This window comes from Hydra vulgaris, chromosome 03 (assembly GCF_038396675.1).
Source record: "Hydra vulgaris chromosome 03, alternate assembly HydraT2T_AEP".
NCBI classification, from domain to species: Eukaryota; Metazoa; Cnidaria; class Hydrozoa; order Anthoathecata; family Hydridae; genus Hydra; species Hydra vulgaris.
The window spans coordinates 13,395,464-13,401,463 of NC_088922.1; positions in this window are offsets into that span (position 1 = coordinate 13,395,464).

The window sequence follows — 6,000 nt, forward strand, 5'->3', positions numbered from 1 at the left end:
GTTAGAAAAATGTCCTGATAAATTAAAACTTCTAAATCAGTGGTTTACAACCATTTTGTAGTCACCAACCAATTTTAAAATTTTTGCAATCTGACGGACTTCTTCCAAATTCAATTGCAAATATGTAAGGAAAAAAAAAAAGTATTAAAAAAATACCTTTATTTATTATCAAGTAAAACTTGCGTATGACAGTTGTTTAGTGAAGTGTTTGCTGCTGGTTTTTTTATGACAGTTGTTTAATGAAGTGGTTGCTGCTGGTTTTTTTTCAATAAGCACACTAAATTTAAGATTAAAAAATTATCTTAGACAGCGTACCACTAATATTTTCTTTGACGTTTTACAGGTTATGATTTTTAGTTTTTATTGAAATTAATATTGAGAACCCTTACTCAAAAAGTTATGTAGTAGCAAACGAAGTTAATTTGAAAATTGCTTATTTAACAAGGAGAGGCTAGGCTCATCCTAGACTATACCAAAATTCACAAACATTCTTGATGAAAGACAAAAGTTGATGCATAAAAAACAGAGCATGAAAATCAGCTTGCAATACTTCTTTGAATATCATGCCAACTCATCTTTAATAAAATCTTCATGATTGGTATCATTAATAATAAGTTTCCTAATTTAGGTTTAAAGGGCAAAAATACCCTTTAAAAAAATTTTGTAGTGTATTTCGAGGTATTCTGAGACTTTTTTTTACTTCTTCCTTTGCACTTCTTGCTTATTGCACTTTACTGTTCTTCTAATTAAAAAAATATTCGCGGTAACACCTACACCCAATCTTATTTTTCAAAAATAAGATTGGGTGTAGGTCACATCCCTAGTATCCTTGGCTTTAGAAGAATTTCTGCACTAGTGTTTAACTTTTGTGTTATAGAATGTGATATGCAACTTAAATACGGTTCATTTAAAATTGTTTTTGTGTATACCTAATTTAGGTAAAATGCCAGCTTTCTTGAATCAACTTTTTTAGCACAAAAAACGTTAAAATTTATGAACGCATTTCCACAGATTTAAGATGTTCTGACAAATTTGCTGACTTCATGCTGCCATTAGCAAGCACTTTATAACATAAACAGCACTGCAGCTTTTGTGTTCCATTTCTTTAAGTAACAAAAGTGAAACCATAGGTGACAAACGAAATTTTGTACACTCATTTTTTGACATTTTTAGCAAACTGTAGCAATAAATAAAATTATTTATTACAAAAATACACTTTAATTAATGAAAATCTAAACATTACTTCTGTTTGTATCGTAGGTTAAAAACTGCTTCCAATGAATTTATAATATCTTATATAGTTTAAATACATGTTAAATTTACTAAACTATTGGTTAGTAGTCTAAAAAGGGCGTTACAGAACAAAATTTTTTCAACCATTTACCTATCCATATTCTCATATCATATTTCAACTATAAACTTATCTATATTCTCATAAGTCATTTCAATCATTATAATATCTACAAATTCTTAACTCATTTCAACTATTGTTCTAACTATAATTTCTGAGCTAAAATAGTATATAAAAAAAATGGTAGAATAACAACCATAATATATTATTATAATATGGTTACAAACTATAAACTCTGAGCTATTTTTTGTAATTTTAAATTAATTTTTCAGACTTATCAATTCTTTATTATCAACCCATGAGTTGAACGAATCAGGGTACCGATACCAGTTTACTAATGATTTGTTTTTGAGTTTATGAATAACTTTTTCAATCCTGAATATGTTTTGATCAGTTTTTTGCATTTCTTGTTCATAAAAAGTACCTTGTATTTCTTCACTATTATTGTCAGTTATTTTATACATAGGTGGATCTGAAAACTGAGTCTGTGAAACAGTAAAAACCTCTTCAGTCCATCTAGGTGTGTACCCTTTTTCAAACGTTCCCTTTTTTTTAGTTATCCTAACTCTATCACCAATTGAAAACTTTGGTTTTACAGACTCTGATTGTGCATTTCCATTTAGATTTAATCAAACAATATTTTCATTCTTTTTATCGATAGCTTCAACTGGTATCATATAATCAAAGAATGCTTTGTGTTGTTGTATTTATTTACCATTTCATCTAAAATGTCAATATATTTTCTAGTACAATTAGCTGAAAAGTTCTTAAACATTTTATCTTTCATTTTTCTATTCAAACGTTCAGCTACACAAATTTTTTCTTTATTTTCAATTGAATATAACTCAACACCAAGCGCTTTAACATGCATATTATAAAACTCTAAGCCTTTATCTACCCACATTTTTTGACACTTTCTTTCTTTAAAGATTTTACTTAATGTATTAGCAACATCAACTCCAGTTTCACTTTTCAATGGAACAATCCATCCATACTTCAAAAAAACATGTATCACCATTAATAAGTATTTTAAACTGTCATTGAATTTGGAAAAAGATTTCATGTCAACTAAATCAGCAGCCCATACTTCATCGATTCCATTTACAATAACTTTTCTTTTCAGTCCATTTCAGACCCATAAGATTTACTTCTTTATTCTCCTCTTTTTTACTGATCGTAGATAGGTTTTTTAAGTAGTTTTAGTTTCAACACCTAATTCATATGGGTTAAAAGAACCTAATCCAAACTTTGCTTTAGATGACATAATAGGTTTTATAATACCTCGTTCAATTCTTTCACGTATTGTTGGATTTTTTATAGCATCCATTTCTTCGATCATAATTTTATCAGCTAAATTTCTTTTTGCTGTGTCATCGAAGTATTTATAAGCAAGATCGTGACGGTAAGCTGCATTATCAACTCTATCTATAGGTTTACTCCATACTTTACATGCGTCAGTAGAAGTTAATTGTTCGTCTAAATTAGTGCCAGGACCTGCAAAGTTCATTACAGGTAAATGCATTTCACCTGGAAACTTCGACCAAGGTAGTTTTATTTTACGTGTTGCTGAATTAAAAGAACTCACTAAATCTCCGACTTTTTTTGATGATACAAATTGAGTTTTTGTTTTTCCACAAATAGCGCAAGTTCCACGTTGCATATTTCTATTGTTTTTACTCACAACATTTTGCAAATTTAGTGTATTTGTTTTGTTTCTACATTTAACGCAGTACATTTTATATAACGCAGTACATTTTTATACATATATATAGAAAAAAATGATATGTAGCATTTTTGTATATAAAAAATGAAAAAATCTTAATTATATAAAAGTGGATATTATAGATTTTTCATGGAATGCGAATAACAATAAGAAAAATAATAAGTTGTTTCCTAATAGTATAAGAGGAATTATTGTGAGAAAGTCAGATTGTGGAAAAACGAATTTATTAATAATTGAATTTACTTTTGAGACCTGGTTGGTTAGACTATAATAATTTTCAAGTTTTTGGAAAATCTCTTTTTCAACCAGAATTCAAAATATTAAAACAATCTTTTGAAAAAAAATTACCAAAAAAAATAATTCTTGAACTATTTAAGCTACAAGACAAAATAGAAAAATTAAATGCAAACCCTGAGCTTTTAATTAAAGACATTTCAAAAAATTTGAATGAGAAAACAGATATGGAGTGTATGTTTTTTGAAACAGCTGAAGATGTACCAGATCCTCAAGATCTTGATATTCATAAGAATAATTTGATGATATTTGATGATTTACAATTAACAAAGCAAAATAAGTCTGAAAAATATTATATAAGAGGAAGACATAGTAATGTAGATTGTTTCTATCTTGCACAAAATTATTTTATGTTACCTAGGCAAACTATACGAGAAAATACACATTTTATTTGCTTATTTCCACAAGATTCAAAGAATTAAAATCACATTTATAAAGATCATGTTTCAAGTGATATGACAAAAGTTGAGTTTGAAATTTTTTGTAAGAAAGCTTGGTCAGAGCCTCATGGATTTGTTATTACAGATTTATCTTTTAAAGTAGATTATGGAAAATATAGAAGTGGATTAAATTGTTTTTATATACCAACTTTTATATCCAATTGATTATGACAGGAAACGGTGATGCAAGTTCAGGAGTTGCAAATATTACAATTGAAGGAATTAATAATACATTGAGATCAGCTTTAACTTTTGCAGCTGGTTATAAAGTTGATTTTACAACTTCAAATTCAATTAGAACTGTTTTTGGTTTTGACAGTGGAATATATTCAGCAGGCTACAATATATCAACTAATATAGTAAACATATTAAATGTTAATAGTATACGAGTAACAAGTGATATATTAGGATTATCGTATATAAATGGAGGAACTGATAACGTTATATATTCATTTTTCCCAACTGTAGGTCCTGGATATAAATTGCTCAAGTGCCGTATAACTTGATTTATTTACCAGTAACACTAAAAAAAAATATCAAGAGTGGAAAATAAATTGCTTGATCAAAATGGAAATCTTTTGAATTTACAAGGGTAAGAAGTAACTATTACATTTCATATAAAAGAAGTAAAATAATTTTTTGTAATTTTAAAAATTATTTTTTATTATATATTAAAATGAGTAAATATACTAACATTGAAATAAATGTTTCGCAAGGGCAATTAGAAAAACTTAAAAAAGCAATTGAAGATGGTTATGGAGCTAGTATTTAGTTATCACACTCAGATCTAAATGGTGAGCATGTATTAGCTGTAACAGCTTATCAATTGAATAGAATTAAAAGAGAATATGAAAAAGGTAAATGCTTAATAATTACTCTAAGTAGAGCACAACTAGCTCACAATTCTAAAATACAGGAAGGATTTATTGGTGCACTTTTACCTTTACTTGGTACAGCTGGAAGATTTTTATTAACAAGCGTCGCTCCAGCACTTGCAATAGGCCTTTTAATAGGAGTAGGTTCAGCAGCTGGATCAGCTATGGTTGATAAAGTTGCTGAAAGGTGTATTGTGTACTTGAAAAAGAATGGAAAAAGAGTTAAAATGACAGCTGCAGGAATTGGTTTATATTTGAGACTATGGGGTAAAGGAAGTTCTGTAGGTGATGGATTGTACTTACGTAATGGAAATGGATATACATCAACAGGATCAGGCTTATTATTAGGAACAAATTCACCATTTGCTAATATTCCATTTTTGAACATGATTCTGTGATTTCTCGAAATTTTTTTTATATGCAATTTAAAAACAAATGCCAAGAAATAATTCGCCAATACATAAATTTATAAACAAATATTTACCAGATGAACCTATAAAAATACTTCTTCATTCTAAGGTACACAAAGATTGGAGCACCCTTCAGTATTACTAAATGATAATAAATAAAAAATTTGCACAACACGGCATTACAATAAAATCTCTATCACATCAATATATTCTTTTAAAGTTTGGTGTAGTAGTTAATAAAGGTGTTGCGTTAGTTTCGTTAAAAGAAGAACTTAAATTAAAAATGTTAAGTTTATAAATCTCTGTAATATCAGAGACTGTTAATGATACTATAATAAATGTTGTTAATAATTCTGATTCTGATCTAATGATTAAAAAAAGAGATAGTTTATGTTTTGTGAATTTATTGTAAATATTTTTTAAAAAATTATTTTATAAAAAAATTATTTTCACTTATTAAAATGGAGTTTAATTGCAAAAGCTGTGTAATAATATTTATTCAGATATACCAAATGCACAGAGTGCAAATGATAATAAAACTTTCAATAAATTATATCTAAATCTTCCAAGTGCACCTGAAGAAGAAAATAAGATTATTAGTGCGCATATATATCGCCTAAACACAGTTTGTGAGATTCAAAAAAAGAAATAGAAAGTGAGAGAGAAAAGAGAAATATGTTAAGTAAAAAGTATAATAGAGCTGAAAAAATAATTTCAGCAATCGATAATTCATTACTAGCAAGCACTATGGTACTTGGAACTATTGGAATTGGATATTTAGCTACAACAATTGCAGCACCAGTAGCTAATGCATGTAAAGGTGCGGCATTAGGAGGTGGTGTTTTATCATTAATAGGAGGGCAAGTTAATAAAAAATTAAATTTAAAAGCACAAAAACATGAAAAGA